The sequence below is a fragment of the Equus przewalskii genome, chromosome 1, assembly GCF_037783145.1.
Source record: "Equus przewalskii isolate Varuska chromosome 1, EquPr2, whole genome shotgun sequence".
Taxonomy (NCBI): domain Eukaryota; kingdom Metazoa; phylum Chordata; class Mammalia; order Perissodactyla; family Equidae; genus Equus; species Equus przewalskii.
Window position 1 is genome coordinate 133,489,942 of NC_091831.1, and position 19,119 is coordinate 133,509,060.

At 43.8% G+C, this 19,119-nt stretch overlaps 1 long non-coding RNA gene across 1 annotated transcript; it reads right to left on the bottom strand.

Moving 5' to 3' along the window:
- Positions 1–3,309: 3,309 nt before the first annotated feature.
- Positions 3,310–18,624, bottom strand: LOC139083924 (uncharacterized). The gene is made up of 3 exons (XR_011541082.1): positions 17,914–18,624; positions 7,719–8,872; positions 3,310–4,720 (listed from the first exon to the last, which is right to left on the bottom strand). It is a non-coding gene; the product is annotated as an uncharacterized lncRNA (long non-coding RNA).
- Positions 18,625–19,119: the final 495 nt, after the last annotated feature.

A 19,119-nucleotide genomic window follows, 5' to 3' on the forward strand; every position in this document is an offset into this window, starting at 1 on the left:
GTTATACAAATGGCTCTCATTAAATACTGGTGGAATGAGAATAGATGAAAGAAGAAATTAGGGAGGTGCTCTGAGACTTTCTATAAATGAGCTTTCCTTTGGTTTTACTGTCTGAGACAGAGTGCCTGCTTGGAGGGTGTTATGGGTTAAATTGTGGCTCCTCACTCCCCCAATTCATATTCTGAAGCTCTAAGGCCCAGAACCTCAGAAGGTGACTGTATTTGGAGATGGGGCCTTTAAAGAGGTAATTAAGTTAAAAGAAGGGCCTTAGGGTAGGCCCTGATCCAATCTGACTCGTGTCCTTCTAAGAAGAGACCAGGACACAGGGAGAGACACCAGAGACTGCAGAGGGTCAGCTGCGCAAGGAGGGGTGAGAAGGCAGCCGTCTGAAGGCAAGGAGAGAGGCCTCAGAGGAAACCCACCCTGGTGACCCATTGATCTTGGACTTCCGGAGTCCAGAACTGTGAGAAAATACATTTCTGTTGTTTAAGTCAGCCAGTCTGGGTGTTTTATTTGGCAGCCCAGGCGGACGAACAGAGGAGGCCTCAAAGGCTGGCCCGGGCTGGGCGTCCCTGCCTACTTTGTTATATATTAAGGTCATTGTAGGAGTGGCGGTGAAGGGCTTTTCTCTTTCCACTGATTGGAGGATTAGAGAGAACTGGTAAAATGCATTAGGACACATTTACTTTAGGCCTAAAAGCACTTCCTCAAGTGTAGGAGATGAAGTAGTAGGATGTCTGCCCAGTGGCTTCTCAGGTTTAGGGAAACGATTGATCAGATTTCAGTAGATCCTGCCTGAAAGTGAAGGAATCCATTAAGTGGCACCGTGAGATGCTTTCCAGCCTTCTGGGTCTTCACTAATTATTTAAGTTATTTATTCAGCATTTTTTTCAGGCTATTTATTTATTTTTGAGGAAGATTAGCCCTGAGCTAACATCTGCTGCCAATCCTCCACTTTTTGCTGAGGAAGATTGGTCCTGAACTAACAACTGTGCCCATATTCCTCTACTTTATATCTAGGATGCCTGTCACAGCATGACTTGATAAGCGGTGTATAGGTCTGTGCCCAGGATCCGAACCTTTGAACCCCAGGCCGCAGAAGTGGAGTGTGCCAACTTAACAGCTATGCCACTGGGCTGGCCTTGTTCAGCGTTTATTAACCATGCAAATGTACCAGGCACTGAACTCTGCACTGGGACAAATAACTAGAGCCTACCCTTTAGGTTAATTTGAATAACTCAATTAATTAACTAATTAAGATTAATTAGACACAGACCTTGCTCTCTGCAAGGTAACCATGCAGTGAAAAAGACAGCCATGAAAACAGATAGTTAATAACACAATCAGGGCTATAGTAGAGATATTACCTGGGGGCTGTGGGAACACAGTGTGCCTGAAGAATAGGGAAAGACTTCACACAGGAGGTGATGTGTAACAGGGTCTTGAAGGGTGTATAGGAGTTCGTTAGACTGATGAAGGCACCAGGAGAGAGAAGAGCATTCTAGGCCATGGGAAGAAATCCTGCGCAAAGGCTCTGAGGCATGAGGGCCATGGTGTGTTTGGGAATCAGTGAGGACTGCACTGGGGCAGGGTGCATGAAGGCGAGAGCACAGAGCCATGGCAGGTGAGACTGGAAAAGTAGGCTACTGCCAGATGTGGTGGACCTGGCATTCCGTGCTTGGGGACTTGACACTGATTTCGCAGGCAACAGAGATTTAGTGGTTCGGACAAGATCACTGCAGCCACTGTGCAGAGACCCAATTCTTCACTGGATCATCTTTGCCACCCCAGTGGCCACTTCTGTTATGACCATAGCAGATGCTGTGTGCCTTTCTGCTTGCTTTCCCTGCTGCCTTGCCTCTCTGGTTTCCACCTCTTTTCTGAGTTTGTCTTTCCAGTTTTTCTATCAGTCCAAGAGAGCTACCCAATGTCCTGCCAATTGTCCTAGTCGAGCGAATCAGGTTTGGTCCCTGTCCTGGGAATAAGAGCATAATTAGAAGGAAGATTACTGTAAATGCTTTTGTTAAACTATCTCTCATACTTTTTTATTTCAGCTTTATTGAGGTATACTTGACAAATAAAATTGTAAGATATTTTTGTGTACATTGCGGTGATTTGATATGCATATACATTGAGAAAAGATCTCCCGCATCTAGTTAATTAACACATCTATCACCTCACACGTTTATCTTTTTTTTGGTGAGAACATTGAAGTCCTACTCTCTTAGCAAATTTCAATTATACAATACGGTGTCGTCAATGATAGTCACCATGTTATACCTTAGACCCTCTCATATGTTAATACTCAATGTTCAACAATAAAAAGGATTTTTAAGTATCATTGGCCTATCAATCATGTCAGCCAGATCCTAATGTATGTAATAACAATAAAAAATGAAAGATATCCTTGTAACTGAGGAGCTTATGATTCCTAAAAATTCACAAATATAACGCTCTGCTGGACACCTGCCTCCCCATCTGGGCCTGGCCACTCACATCACCTGATACTGACTCACTCAAAGATCTCAGACTACATGGGGCCTCCCTCCTTCCCTCCGTCCCACAGTTCTGGTCAGTTCACTCTCCACTCTTCCCAGACTACTGACCTGGGGGGACGGCTCAGGCCACTAGCCTCCTTCCGACAGCGCGTCATCTCTCTCCTGCAGGCATCTCCATATTCTGTACCACTTCCTTGTCTTTACTCCCCCACCCCATGCTGCTTAGAGCCCAAAGCCCGTTCCCTTAAATACTTTCTTGCGAATGAATCTCAACATCCTTGCTCTTGTCCCGTTTGCTCTACCCACGTGGTCAACCCTGTTGCTAGATAAATTCAACTCTACCTCTGGGCTGCTGAGTGGGGCTGAAAGAAAAACAGTTACAGTAGTCCCCCCTTATCTGAAGTTTCGCTTTCTGTGGTTTCAGTCACCCGAGGTCAACAGCAGTCCGAAAATGTTAAATGGAAAATTCCAGAAATAAACAAGTCATAAGTTTTAAATTGCATGCTGTTCTGAGTAGCGTGATGAAATCTTGCACCATCCCGCTCCCTCCCACCTGGGACGTGGATCCTCCCTTCGCCCAGCGTGTACATTACCAGTGCTTTATTCACTTAATAGCCGTCCGGGTTATCAGATCGACTGCTGTGGTATCGCAGTGCTTGTGTTCAAGTCACCCTTATTTTACTTAATAAAGTCCCCAAAGCACAAGAGTAGTGATGTTGGCAATTCGGATATGCCAAAGAGAAGCTGTAAAGTGCTTCCTTTAAGTGAAAAATTGGAAGTTCTCAACTCAACAAGAAAAAAATCATATGCTGAAGTTGCTAAGACTATGTTAACCTTTATTACAGTATATTGCTATAATTGTTCTATTTTATTATTAATTACTGTTAATCTCTTACTGTGCCTAATTTATAAATTAAACTTTACCATAGGTATGTACATATGGAAAAACATAGAGTACATATATACACGGTTTGGTACTATCTGAGGTTTTAGGCATCCACTGGGGGTCTTGAAAAGTATCCCCGTGGATAAGGGGGGACTGCTGTGCTCAACCACAGATCCTTGCCCCTATTACATGAGCCCCATCTTCATCCTTGTCTTCATCACTGAGGACAAACCGCTCCATTTTCTGGTCAGCTCTCTCCACTTCATCAGAGGGGCCTTCTCAAACCCCATCCACGCTCCCCAATCGAAGACACCATTGCTGCCCCTCCCTGCCCTTAAATCTCAGGAGATGACTTCAGCTCCCACTTCAGCAACAACTCGTGTTTATCGAGTACCTACTCCTATTTGTACAGGGAGCAAGTGATGTGTTTATCTGAGGGAAGGAAAAGTAAGCAAAGCCTCTACAATGGAACAAGCTAGGTGTGTGTGAAAAACAGGGAGGAGATGGGGTGGCTGGCATAGTGCGGGAAGGAGAGTAACAGGAGACCAGATCACCAGGTGGGGAGGGAGTCATACGTAGGGTCAAGGCGGCCATTGTGAAGATTTAGCTTTTTATCTGAGTGACTTGGGAACCATTGGAGGACTTTGGGCAGAAGAGTGACAAGATCTGTTTTAAGTTTTAAAAGGATCATTCTGGTTGCTGGGTGGAGAAGTGACTGGAGTTATACGAACAGAAGAAGGAGTTTCAAGGATGCCAGAATTGTGGTGTCCCTTTGGGGAGGAGATGAGTCTATTTTTGGTTGCACAAAGGAGAACAACAGTGGTGGAAGCACAGGGGCGGGGTTGGGAGTGATGAGGAGGTTTAAGTAAGGGAAGAAGGGCACATGCGGATGATGGGAAGCCTACGGAGAGCCATTAGGGTAGACCGTTATTGCTTGCTTTGCTACCCAGCGTGGAATTATCTCCCTGCTGGGGAGACGAGAGTTGTTGTTGGAATGTGGGGCTGGGGATTCCCTTTAAAGAACTCCTGGCAGCTAGAGAATGGGCTGGGGACCTAGGCTCAGCCAACTGAATGCCTACACCCTGGACCTTCAATCTTGCTGGAATGATGCACAGAAGACATTCCATCAGCTGAGAAATTCTTCATGATGGCTGCAGCAAGTTGAGAGTCCTGCTGGTGGCAATGGTACCAGAGATGGTATCTCAAGCAGAGTCCTCCCACTCGGGGTCGAAGGGGCAAGCAGTCCTCGGTTGGGCTTCCTCTCTCACGTCCTGTTCTGTGCAGGCCCTGTTTTCCTGGCCTTCAGAGTCATTTCTGTTGCTTCCAACCAAGAACCCTGCAGATGCAATGGCAGAAGATTTTTATCACCCAAGAATTTTGCAAAGTATTACTTTCTAAAGAAAGTCTATTCTCATTCAAGCAGCCCTCACTCTAGTTGCAGGGTGAGAAAGGTCACAGAAGCTATTCAGAATGAAGTTGTATTTAGAAAAGAGAAGAGTGGGGTGAGAACAAAGACAGGCAAAAGTGAAGATGAGATGAAACAAATTAAAATGCTTTATGAGATCAATTTGAATATCACAGAATAAAATCAACACATTTTGGCAACTTTTTTCTTTTAAAATTGTTTTAACAATTCTTTTGATGAGAGCTGCTGATTAAATTTTAATTCTGTTCTTGAGAAGACTTAGTTGGGTATTCTGATTAGGTAAGAGATTGTTTCCTACGGACCAGGGAAGGTTGAGCACTCTGTGTTTTTTTGCATTTCATAAGCTCTCCTAAGTTGAAGAAGCCTAATTTTATATCAACTAGAAACTTCACTTCCAAATCATCAGCCTGGATAAAACAGTGGCCTCGGAGTCAGGAGTTACAACTGTGAAAACTCAGTTTCTCTTTGTTCAAGCAAGGAATAGAGAGAGAATAATCTCAAAAGCTTCGTGCAGCCCTAAAATTTTGATTCTACCTTAAACTGTTAAAAACTTTTGAAGACATTTTAAAAACACAGAAAATTGAGTAACAGACAGATATATCTATCATGTAGCTTTAACAGATCTTAACATTTTGCAATATTTTCTTCATATTTTTAGTTTTTTAAAAGTTACTATGCAATAAAATTGGCTTTTTAAAAAAATTCTTTTGATGTACAGTCCTATGATTTTTTTTTCACTTTTTTTTTTCTTTGTGAGGAAGATTGGTCCGGAGCTAACATCTGTTGCTGATCATTCTCTCTTTTTTGTTTTTCCTCCTCAAAGCCCCAGTACATAGTTGTATATCCTAGTTGTAAGTCATTGTTTCTCTTACGTGGGCTGCTGCCACAGCATGATTTGATGAGCTGTGTGCATGTGCGTGCCCAGGGTCCAGACTAGCACACTCTGGGCCGCCGAAGGGGAGCGCATGAACTTAACCACTCGGCAACGGGGCCAGCCCTTTTGTTCACTTTTCTTAAATTGTGATAAAAGATGTATAACAAAAGTTACCATTTTCACCATTTTTAAGTGTACAGTTCAATGCTTTAAACACATTCGCATTGTTTTGCAACCATCACCACCATCCATCTCCAGAACTTTTCTCATCTTCTCAAACTGAAACTCTCTACCCATTAACAGTGATTCTCGTATCTGCCTCCCTACAGCCCCTGGCAACCACCATTCACCACCACCTTTGTGAATTTCAGTCCTATGAATTTCAACACCTTGTAGATTAGATGTTACTGTCATCACTATCAGGACAAGAAGAGTCCCATCAACTCCCAAACTCCCTTTATAACAACACTGTCCTCTGATCAACTGCTCATCTGCTCTCATTACCCTCGTTTCTTCTTTTCACTGTTGTCATAAATGGAATCATAAACGATGTCACCTTTCAACACTGGCTTCTCACCCGCAGCATGATGCCTTCGAGGTTCCCCTAAGTCTGTTCCTCTTTATTGCCCGTCTACCCCTCTCCCCTCTCCAAGGGTAAACTAAGGGCCTTAAGTCGGGGTGTTTGAGTCTCATGAATATTTTTATAGTTTTAGTGTGTATGTGTTTAGCCACGAAACAATATATACCTTTTGTTTCCTATAGTTTAAAACTTAAATAACTGGTATCATAACATGCATGCCATGCTTTAAGTTGCTTTCATAAGTTATCCATGTTGGTGCCACGTTAATGGTGGGTTATTAAATTTCACTATAATATTCTGTTGTATGAATACATATGTATAACATGAATTTGTCCATTTGCCTATGCATGGACATTTTTTCCCCAGTCTCTCTCTCTCTTAACCCCACCCTGATTAGCAGTGTTAGGCCCCCTAACCCAGTCCCAAAGCAGACCTTACAGATGGTCAGAAATGCCCACTTAGAGGTCAGAATGGGGAAATCTGAGATCTTGTCTCCAGGCTGGTTGCTTGCATGGCCAAATACCAGGACACAGTTTGTGTCTGGATCCTCTGACCCCTACTTGACCCAAAGTTTCAGCGAGGTCTCAATCTTGGGCCTGTGTTAGAATCCCCAAGGGAAACTTTAAGAAAAGGAAGAGAAAGAGAGAGAGAGAAAACTTAAAAATTAAATCAGCATTTCCAGGGCGATGATATTTTTTCAAAAGTCCCCAGGTGATTTTAAGATGCAGCTAGGGTAACAAACCCCTGATTGAAGAAAAGCTCAGCAGGTGGGGAGCTGGCTTCCAGCCCTGGTCCCAGCACTGAGAGCTACTCTGCACTCCCCACCAGCTCCTCACCTCTTTTAGTCCCTGTGGCCTTCCTGGAGCTGCCTTTTCCTGCTTCTAAAACCTGATCCCCAAGGTCCTGGCCTCAGCCCTGCTCCTTGACGGGGTTTCTCTGCTGCTTCTGGTGCACAGTGACATTTATCTCGTTTCTGTGCCTGGCTACAGTTTGTAAATTTCCTTGACTTGTGTTTTATCTAATGTTTCTATAAATTGGAACAAAGGTGTCACCTGAGAGCATAAACTCCTGGAAATGGCTTCTATCTCAGACTCCAGAAAGCACGCTTACCTGCTGAAGGGTCGCTCCTGTGACTTCAAAGGAACACACGCTGCCCCCTTATAAACAGCCCTTTTTTTGGGTTTTACCTTTTTAAAGTGAAAATGATTGCCTTTTCTCATTACAAAAGTAAATCATGCTCGAGGTCAAAAGTTAAAATGTTGTGGAAATGTCTGCCTTAGAAAGTAAAAGTCTCCCATAATTATTCCCCTGCAGATGATTACTGCAAATAATTTTGAGTATATTTTTACTATGCACATATTAATTTTTAAAAAATAAAAATGGAATTATATTGGTGAGTGTGGGAGTTTTACACTTAGTGTATCACGGCAAACTGTCTGTACTCAGATACTCACCTCATTATTTTCAGAGGACGCATAGTCTTCCTTTATCTGGTTGTACTGTGGTTCATTTAGTGATGGCCGTTTGGGATGTCTTGATCCTGGCCATCACAGACGGTGTTGAAATAAACATTCTCACATGTCCATCCTTGTGCATTTGTGTGAGGTCAAAAACTGCCTTAGCTCCTTGGAACCCACATTTCCTACCAAAGCCCGGAGTCAGTGCATTCCCAGGGGGAAGGAAAAACAGCCTGGGGAGTGTGGAGGAGGTTGGTAGCTGCCCCCACTGTCAGAACACAGTGGACACTCGGTGCTCCCTTCAGAGGCTCAGCCGTGTTAGAATCAGCTTCCTGAGTCTCTAAACTCTCCATGTTGTGCATGATGGGACAGTCTCTTCGCTCCACCTTCTCCCTGACCTGCCCGGATACCAAGCACCAGCTTCTAGAAAGTCAGTTTGAAAAAGTTTAGTGCTGTGTTTTTCAAACTGCAGGGATGTGACCCATTAGTGGGCTATGAAATCAAATTAGAGGGTCACAAATAAGTAATTTAAAAAATCAAACGGAATAGAATAGTACAGAAAATGTCAGATGGCATCACATGAAGTGTAAGTGTTGTTTGCTGAAATTTTATTTCAGGAGTGTGTGTGAGTGTGTGTGTGTGTTGGGTAGTGTCTTAAGTCAGGTTCTCCAGAAGCAGAGCTCAAGAAAAGAATTTGGGGGTGTGTGATCTCTTTAGGGAGTGCTCTCGGAAAAAACGAGAGTGAGGGGAACTGGACGGGGCAGGGGAGGAGTAAGAAAGGGTCAGCCCTCATGCCTGATCCCGTGGGGAGCTCTGAAACTGTAGCAGAGTTGGTGCTGCCTGAGACAAAAGGGTTTCCTCATGAACCCCAGTGTCAACAACCAATCATTGGCTATAGGCTGCTCTGAGGAAGAGAGATGCGTAACCTTCTGGAAAGGCAGTTCCTACTCAGCCAAGAGCAATTCTCCAGTGTAGGAGGCAGCTGTGATCTTCAGCAGCCAAGGGTCTCAGCAGTTGGGGACGGGGGCACCAGCCTGTACAGAGTTACCAACAGAGTCCGTTACAGGAAGTGATACAAAATGTACTTCTTAGCGTGGATCACTGTAAAAAATGTTTGAGAACGCTGGTTTAGAAGATTTTAGTCCATCAACCTGTGGGAAAGAAAACGAGGCCTTTATCACCACAGTTTCCTTATTCATTAGACAAAGGCAAATTCCCACGTATAACAGGAATTTTATTCCCATCAGAGAAAAAGAGTCATCAACAGAAAGAAAAGCAAACACATACCGCCCTGGGGATTTGGGAATGGATGGGCTGTTCGAATGACCTAGAAACCATGAGATACACATGACACATGTTCAGGAAGCATTAATTTTACTCAGTTAAGGATTTTTAAACTTTTTCCTTACTTCCATGGATATAGTACGGAACAAATATAAAATTCACATGAGCTTTTAGATGAAGAATAAAATTACAAAGATTTCTGATTACGGACGCCACCTTGGACTGCGCTCCCAGACTCCCAGAGGTTCTAGTTCATTTGCCTCTGCGGTTAGATGCTTAAGAGAAAATTATGAAAAGCAGCAGTTAGAGTAACTATTCTTCCCCTTTCAGGAGGGTCCAGTTAACATGGAAACATGGGCCCGAGTCCTCCAGGATCCGAGCAGTTGGCAGGGAGCTGATGTTTACCCAAGGAACGGTCTTGCTCCCCAGTCTTAATCCACCAGAACTGTTCAGTCAGTCAGCAGACACTTAGTAAGCACCAACTATGGTGAACAAGACAGACCTTCCTGCCCTGATGGGCCCTTCTGCTCAGGGGAGACAGACAAAACCAAATAAATAATGTGAGAGTCATTAGAGCTGCTCACCAAACCTTTCCATCTGTCTGCCCATGTTTGGAGTGCAGGGGTAGAGGTCCCTTGTGGGTGGGTGGGGACACTGATGAGTTCTGGCCAATGAATCATGACTGGAAGTGATTTGTGTCCCTTCTGGGCTGAATAGTTAATGTGAAGCTCCCTGGGGCTCTGTTTGCCCTCTGGCACAATGACCAGCAAAGTGCTCCATTTGGTGGCTGCTTGGTCAGCCTGGTCCCTGAGCTGAGCCTCCCAACCAACCCTCAACAGACATGTGGAGTGGGAAAGCAACAAACCCTTGTTTCAAGCTCATGAGATTTTGGGGGTTTTATTCCTGAAACATGATCTAGACTGTCCTGACAGATATAAACAATAAAGTAAAATACTAGAGCATAAATTGTGATAACTGCTGTGAATAAAGTGAACGAGTTGCTAATAGAACATGACAGCATGGCTGGCCCGGTGACATAGTGCTTAAGTTCACACACTATGCTTTGGTGGCCTAGGGTTTGCAGGTTCAGATCCCAGGTGCAGACTGAGCACAATTCGTCAAGCCATGCTGTGGCAGCATCCCACATAAAATAGAGGAAGATTGGCACAGATGTTAGCTCAGTGACAATCTTCCTCAAGCAAAAAGAGGAAGATTGGCAACAGATGTTAGCTCAGGATCCACTTTCCTCACACACATGAAAAAGGATGTGACAGAGGCTGGTCTACATAGTCAGGGAGTGCTTCTGTGAAGACAGGAAATTTAAGCTAGGATCTAATAGGTGGAGGTAATGCATGTTTCCTTGATTAGGTCAGGCCCTCTATAGTAGGGCCAAGACTAAGGCAAGGCCAGTGAGATACCGAGGATGCAACACAGAAGGGCCCCACTCTTTGGGCCTACCCTACACTTAGGTGTCCCTGAGAGTGTGTGCCTCCTTAAAGACTGGGCCCTTAGGGGCTCACACTTAAGGTGACACTCTTTCTCGGGATCATGCAAGCACAGAGTTGACCCTTGGAAGTAAGGGCCTCCTTAAACATTGCACCCTAAGCACCTCACTTGCGTCACTCTCGTCCCAGCTCTGCTCTGCACCCTGTTCTCAGTAAAAATAACATACAGGCACGTAGCATTTGGACTACTATGTCTGTGTCCTTGGCATTCTGGGTGTATCGGCAGATCTAGTCTGAAATAACACTACGCTTATTGGGACTATGTGACAGAGAGCATGGCATTTCAAGATGGGAAAGTGAAGAATTTTCAGGCTGCCGAAAACTGGCTTCTTTCCAGAGTCTTTGGTGGGTAACCAAGCAAGGAGAACAGGGAGTCTGGGCCCGGGCCAGGGCCTGGCCCCCTCCTCAGCATGATGAGGTTGATTTGATTATGCCCACTTTATGGAGAAAGAAACTCCCAGATTCTAAGGCATTGCCTATCTGCACACAGGTCTACTAGCTCTTACCCACAGAGGACAAGAGGTAACAGAAAGGATAAGATGTGGGGGCCAGAGTGCTGTTTGGAGGAGAGGATGGATGACAGAAGACAAAGCCGTCTGCTTTACAAGATCATCTTAACCCGGGCCACCCCTGATTCGACCTAAACTTTCACCAATCCACCACCTCCTGGGTCATTGTTCTCAGGCATTTTCTTGCTAGATTGATGAACAAGTGGGTGTATATTCAACAAGACCCCAAATTTATACAGACTTTCAGGGGCGTGGAGAATCTCCATTTTGCCACATCTTAATTTTTTCATTTTTACCAAGGTGTAATTTACAAACCATGGAATTCACCTGCTATAAGAGTAGAGTTGATGATTCTTAGTGAATTTATACAATTTTAAAGCCATTGCCACTTCTCTCATCCCCAAGTTTCCTGTCGTGACTATTTATGGTCATTCCCCATTCCTATCCCTAGTTCTAGGTAATCATTGTCTACTCTCTATATCTATGGTTTTGCCTTTACTAGAGATTTCATATAAATGTGCATTTGGTTCTCTCTCATAGCATAGTGCGTTTGAGATTCACTCATGTTATTACCTGTATCAATATTATTCCTTTACATTGCTGAGTGTTATTCCGTTGTGTGGATATACATTTCATTTATCCATTCACTGGTTGATGGACATTTGGATTGTTTCCAGTGTTGGAATATTGTTAATAATGCTGCTATGAACATTCACATACAAGTTTTTGTTTTGACAGATGTTTTCATTTCTCTTGGGTACATAACTGGGAGAGGAATTGCTGGGTTGTACGGTATGTTCAGGTTTTTAAGAAACCACCTAATTTTTTTCCAAAGTGGCTATAATCATTTTACATTCCCACCAACAGTATATGAATGTTCCAATTTCTCCACTTCCTTGCAAATACTTGTTATCATCAGACTTCTTGGTTATAGCCATTTTAGTGGATATGTGGTGATATCTTTTTGTGGTTTTAATTTGCATTTTCCTAATGTCCAATGTTGTTGACATCTTTTCACGTGTTCATTAGCCATTCAAAAATCATCTTTGGTGAAATATTTATTCAAATCTTGTCTCATTATTGAATTTTGAGAGTTCTTTATGTATTTTGGATACAAGCTTTTATCAGTTATATAAATTACAAATATATTCTCTCAGTCCTTGGCTTATATTTTAGGTTTCTTAATAGTGTCTTTTGAACAGTGTAAGTTTCCTAGCTTTGAAGAAGTCCAATTTAACAATTTTTTTCTTTTATGGATCACGCTTTTGGTGTCATATCTAAAAAGTCTTTGTCAAATTCAAGGTCATAAAATTTTTTTCTAGGTTTTCTTCTTGTTTTGTAACTTTAGCTCTTACGTTTAGTCCTATAATGCAGTTAGAGTTATTTGTTTATTTATTTATTTTTTTGCAGGGAAAGATTTGCCCTGAGCTAAGATCTGTTGCCTGTCTTCCTCTTTTTCTTTTCTTTTTTTCCTCCCCAAAGTCCCAGTGCATGGTTGTATATCTAGTTGTAAGTCCTTCTATTTCTTCTACGTGAGCGACCACCACAGCACGGCAACTGACAGATGGGAGGTGTGGTTCCAAAACCAGGAAATGAACCCAAGTTGCCGAAGTGGTGAGAGCGCTGAACTTTGACAACTAGGCCATCAAGCCTGGCTCCATTTTGAGTTAATTTTGTGTAGGTACATCTTTTGAACCCTCCTCTTGACAAATGTGGAAACCGAAGCAAAGGGAGTTAGCTCAGGTTCTGAAGCAAACTAGTGCCAGAGCTACAATAGATTGTTAGGGTCCTTTACCGACAGCGTTTGCCCTGATGGGGCATATTTGAGTCCACATCTTCCAGCTTTGAGGCTGCATGATTGTTACCTCTAACCTCACTTGTTAAAAAGTCCTTCTGAATGTCTGAGCCAGGTGTTTTTTATGAGCTCAGGTCCGCTCTGTCTGCTCCTGGACTCAGTAGAAGCACAACTGTTGAGCATCATTGTTTATACACTTGGAGCCAGCTGAGCCCATCTCACCCACGTTTCTTCCAGCTAAATAGCTTTGGCTTCTTTTCCTCCCAGGGGCTGTCTCGGCCCCTCCCAGCCCTTGCACTGCTTCCCGACACTAATGTCCTATACATGGCGCTTGCCACTTAGTGTTGAATGTTACAGCTTTGAAAGCAAGGGGAGGCTGGGAACATGCAGTTGGGTGGATTTCCCAGAGGATGCTGGAGGGAAAACAGCTGCCGACTTCCAGCCCAATTAATCAAGCAAGACAGCTGAGATTGTTAGGCCTTTCAATTTCCTGGGCTCTCTCGGAGGGAAGGAAGACCAGGGCAGAGAGACCTGTGAGTAAAGGCTGGTTCAAGGGAACCCAAGAATCATACATGTCACTCAAACACTTACAGAGTTGGTGGTCTATCTTCTCATAGTTTTTATCCAACTGTAATGTCTGTTCTTTTCACCTGATCTTAGAAAGACTGCATCAGCAATTATCTGCTTCTTGATGAAACAAAGTTTTAAATTCTATTTAGGTGGTGGTTTGACAGCAGTGAGTTGGGAGCAACATAGAGTTCATCTTTACAGGAATGGAAAAGGGGTATCTGGTGGAGGCATGCTACAGAGTGTTCTGCAGGAGATGGATGCATTAAACCAGGTGTGCATGTACACACAAGTGTGGAAAGACCTTAAATATATAGAGTTGAGTACAAAAAGGAAAGAAAAAGATATAGAGCACAACATGAATAATATTGATCAAAACCACGTACACCCTCAAAACAACACTTCATGTTTTGCAAGTATGCATACTTTTATCAGGACATACCTCAATCACCTAAGAGCAGTTGTCTAGTGTGGGGAGCGAAATGATGGTGGGGGTCTGTATTAGTTTCCTGTGGCTGCTGTAACAAATTAGCACAAACTGGGTAGCTTGAAGCAACAGAAATGTGTTCTCTCAAGTTCTGGAGGTGAGAAGTCCACAAGCAGTATCACTGTGCTGAAATCAAGGCATTAATCCCTCTGGAGGCTGTAGGGGAGAAGCCACTCCCTGCCTCTTCCAGCTTCTGGTGGCTGCTGGCTTGTGGCCACACCACCCCCACCTTCAAGGCCAGCATCTTCAAACCTCTCTGCTCCATCTTTACTTCACCTTCACCTGTGTGTCAGGTCTCCCTCTGCCTCCCTCTTATAAGGACACATGTGATTGCCTTTAGGGCCCCCCAGATAATCCAGGATGTAATCTCCCCATTTAAACTCCTTAATTGCATCTGCAAAGACACTGTTTTTTTGCCATGTAGGGAAACATTCACAGGTTCCTGCGATTAGGATGTGGATGTCTTCTGGGGATCCATTTTTCAGCTTACCACAGGGTCCTTTACTCCTTTTCTTGGACACCTCCCACGAGATCTCTCTGCAATTCACGTTGGCTCAACTTTCAAACGTATCAAGAATTGACCAACTTCCGCCACCTCCGTGGCTCCCAGCCATCCTAGGTGAAGCCACCATCACGTCTCACTGGCCTCTTACCTTACCTGCTTGTCTCCCCACAATGCATTGTCTACACAGCAGCCAGAGTATTTCTTTTCAAACCTCAGTTAGATCACATTAATCTTCTGCTTTTCATTCTTTTACTCTGCTTTATTTTCTCTTTACAGCATTTATTCACCAGTTGTCATATATTTATTTACTTGTTTATTGTCTATCTCCTCGACCAAAATAAGCTCTCCAGGAGCAAACACTTTGTTTTATTCTCAGCAGAAAAAAAACAGTGCCTAATACATCATAGACACTCTAAATAGTTGTTGAATGAATAATGGAAAAAAGAAATAAGTATAAAGAGAGAGGGGCTCTGCATAGACTCATAGTGAAGATGTGTCATAAACGAAGGAGTACAATTTACTCTGCTGTTCTACTGTCCAAGGAAAATATGAGTAACTGTAGAGCCCTAAGGTTACATAGCAGGGTAGGTGGCTTCACCTTCAGGCCACACTAGAGTCCTGTGGCCAGTTAGTGGACATGCCCCAGGAGTAATTCCTCTGGAGACCGGAGTGGATTTTCCATGGGAAAATCATTGCTCTTTGTGTACTACGCTACTGGCCAATAAAAAAGGTCAGTTAGTGGACACATTTGGATCAAGTCAGGCATCTCAATATCTGGAAAGTCATGTCTGTCCCACCCCTATGAGAGGGGCTCCCTCCCTCTATACTTTGAGAGCACTGCCAGCTCCCCTCTGGCATAGTCCTTGCCATACCCTGTTGTACTGGCCTATATAACCGTCTCTGTGCCACACCAGAATTCTGTGTGGAAAGGTATGATGTTTTAGTCATCTTTATACACTGACTGTTGAATGGATAAATAATATGAACATACATTTCATTTCACTAATTCAATTCAGTGAACATTGATTGATGCCATGTGTCTCGTTGTGTTGGTCTAGGGATTGTGTGTTATACCCTCTGTGTGGATAGAACCTCCAGACTTCTGCTGGGGCAGGAGAGGAGCAGTTGCCAGGCAATCAATGGGACAGACAAGATCTGGGGCTCTAATTGCTCCTCGTAGAGACCCTCACCAATCCTCCTGTTGTTAGCCTTTTCTTCACTTCTGCTTCTGGATCTACCCAGCACCACTAATTTCTGGGCCTTTGGGGGTGCTGCAGGATAAATTGAGGTGCTTCTTATCTTCACTATAAGGACTTATGATTCAGCTTTCTCAGGACGGCTCGGTCAGGAACCACCCATCCATTTGCTTTCTAGCTTCAAGAAATCTGTTGCTCTTTTCTCCTCTTCTCTGGACTTCGTCTTTGTGAGTTCATACCCCCTTGTGCCCCCATCTTTTTGGTGGGATTTGAGTAGGAAAGGCTACTGTGTTTGTTGAGAGTGCATCTGTGTTGATTTCCTATTGCTGCATAACAAATTACCACAAATGCAACGGCTTAAAACAAATTTATTATCTTATAGTTCTGAAGGTTGAAGGTCCAACATGAGTCTCACTGGGCTAAATCAAGAGTTTGGCAGGGTTGCATTCCTTTCTAGAGGCTCTGGATGAAACTCTGTTTTATTGCCTTTTCCAGCTTCTAGAAGCTGCGTGCATTCCTTGGCTTTTGTCTGCTTCCTCCATCTTTAAAGTCAGTGACAGTGGGTCAAGTCTTTCCACACTGCGTCACTCTGACCTCCTCTTCCTTCTCCCTCTTCCATCTTTCGGGACTCTTGTGATTACATTGGGCCCAACCTGGATAATCCAGAATAATCTCCTTATCCTAAAGTTAGCTAGTTACCAACTCTACCTGCAACCTTAACTCCTTTTGTCACGTAAAGTAACATATGCCCAGGTTCCAGGGACCAGGACATGGACATCTTGGTGGGAGGAGCATTATTCTGCCTATGGCAGCATCATTAAGTGGAATTTAGAAATACGAAATTGAGTTTTCAAAATTACCAGAATAAGTTCATTTGCCACCATCTTCTCTCAAGACTTAAAATGACTCCAGGCTCCAAAGAAACTTGAGTTTTTTGTACAATCCACACTTCTTAAATTTTGCATAGGAGTTTCCAAAGATGTATAGAAAATGAGCAATACTTCCTCTGAAATCATTTCATTCCTGCAAGGAAGTAGTAGATAAGCTTTTGTTTTAAGAACTTCAAGTAACTGTAGTGGACTGAATAGTGTCTCCCCAAAAGAGAAGTCTGAGTCCTAAGCCCCAATAGCTGTGGATGTCAACCTCTTTGGAAAGGAGGTCTTGGCAGATGCAGTTAAGGATCTCACGATGAGATAATCCTGGATTTAGGGTAGACCGTAAATCCAATGACTGGTATCCTTGTAATAGAAAGAAGAAGGAAATTTGAGACACACAGACACAGAAGAAAGGCTGTGTAAAGATGGAGGCAGAGGTTGGAGAATAGCCACAAGCCAAGGAATGCCAGGATTGCCAGCAACCACCAGAAGCTCGGAGAGACAAGGAATATGTTCTCTCTCACAGCCTCCAGAAGGAACCCACGCTGCTGACACCTTGATTTTGGACTTCTGGTCTTCACAACTATGAGAGAATAAATTTCTGTTTTTTGAAGCCACCTAGTTTGTGGTAAATTGTTGTGGCAGGCCTAGGAATCAAGTATAGTAATCCTTTAGCCAATTTCTCCTCTCAAGTAATAAATACACACGTTGTGTTAACTTCATTTTACTCAGAGAGGCTATTCGTTCACTGTGAGAGCTGCCCCTGTAACCTTCAGAATGTGTAGAGGCCATTTCTATAAAGGCAAAATCAAATGGAAATTTGCGATAACCGTCTGGTTCATATAGGAAAGACAACCTAAGATTTATTGAGGCAGGCTCTGCGTTAAATGTTTTACAGTCATTATTTTATGCAATCCTCATAATATCTCTATGAGGGGGTTACTATAATAATGTCTTTGTTATGGGCTTGGAAACTGTAGCAGAGAAAGGTTAAGCAACAGAAAAAAGATTCTAATCTAGGTCTTTCAAAACCCTACGTGTTTATGCCTAAAGAGCCTAATTGGCAGTTGAAACTGATCAAATCTTCTAAACAATTGTTCATATTTCCCCTTTCCATCATCTATATAGAAAAAGCTAGAAAGTTCAAGGGTTCCTGGAGCCAACTCTGAAAGTTAAAAAAAAAAATGATGAGTTGAATAAATCCAGAATATTCCTTCATTTTCATATCAGACCCAAAGGCTTTCTCCTAAGAGAAGCTGCTAAAGAGTCAAGTCATTAAAAAATACGTTAGAAGCTGCTGCATAGATCTCACTGATACTCATTTGATTAAGAAAATATTATCTTTCCCCACAGCTAGGTTTTTGTCAGAGATGGGAAAAGATAACTGAACTGGCAGGTCAAAGGCTCAGAGAATTCATTACTAAGGTAATAGAAAAAAGGGGAACTTCGAGAGGCCCTTTGCGACTTACCAGAGTTTGCAGGGCGATCGTTCTTTCCAGGGTCTCCACAGACCCTTGTTCAGCTCAGAAAGTAAAGACCAGTTGATGAGCCTGGTGCATAGTAGGTGACCCCGTGGATTATCTTCGTGGCAAACACCTTGAGCAGCTTCCCTTTCACTTTATGGCAAGTTGGTTTAAACAAAATTAAAACGAAAGCCAGTCAGTGGCTGTAACCGCAATCCCAGGGTCACAGCTGCGTGACTAGTTTGAGTAGAAAATAAGCTCCCATCTCTTTTATCTTTCAGTATTGAGATTACGTCTTTTTTGCTGCCAGAATCCCCCATTCTGGTGATAAGTCTCAGGGTTTACTCATTCTATGATAGTAATCCTGGTTACAATCTCTTTGTGGAGAGAAAACCCAAAATTCAGATCCTTCCATCCTGCCTCCTGCTGCCACATGCTGCTCCTGTCACAGCCCAGGCCGACGGCTGCTCTAGAGCTGGCCTTGACTGGTCTGGTTGCAGGAAGGCTGGGAGCTCAGAAGCTGGGGGCTGGGCCATGCCCCCTCTCTTCTTGGTGTCACTGCCATGGTGGTGTCATGTGTGGAGGGGAGCGTGCTGATGGAGGAGGTGAGAAAGGTGCAGAGCCCTGGGGTATCCTCGCCCAGGCTTGTCTCCAGAGGCCTGCGGCCCTTCCCCTCCAGTCTCAGGATCACTTCCTATAGCTTCACCCCCAGACCCCAACCCCATCACCCAGAAGTTCTTCCTCTTCCGCTGCCAAGGACTTCCCCTGGTCTGGCATCTGTGCTGACACCAGCGCTTTTCACAGAGTGTTGGTTGGGTCAGAATAATCCAAGGTATAGGATGTGTGCTGTCACCAGGGCAGTGGTAGAAAATAAAATTGGATAGCCGAGGTGCAGCCAGACCGTGGTGGACCTGGGATGATTGGCCAAGGGATCCTTGGAGGATTTTGAACTAGAAGGGAATCACCTGCCTGAAATCCCACCTCCACTTCCAGCCACTGCAGCCTATGTCTCAAAGATGTTGATTTTTCAGTAGTGTGCCTGGTACCTGAGGCAGGAAGATGGTGAGAGGTGACTTACTGTGCCCACCCCTCCCGGCTCATCCTGGGGAGACTTCCTTGGGATCTCTTCCCTCAGTCATTGTCCTCTCTATTTCTGATTCCGTGAGTAAGCTAGAGACTTGAGACCTCTCAGCACCTGAATTATGTTTGAGA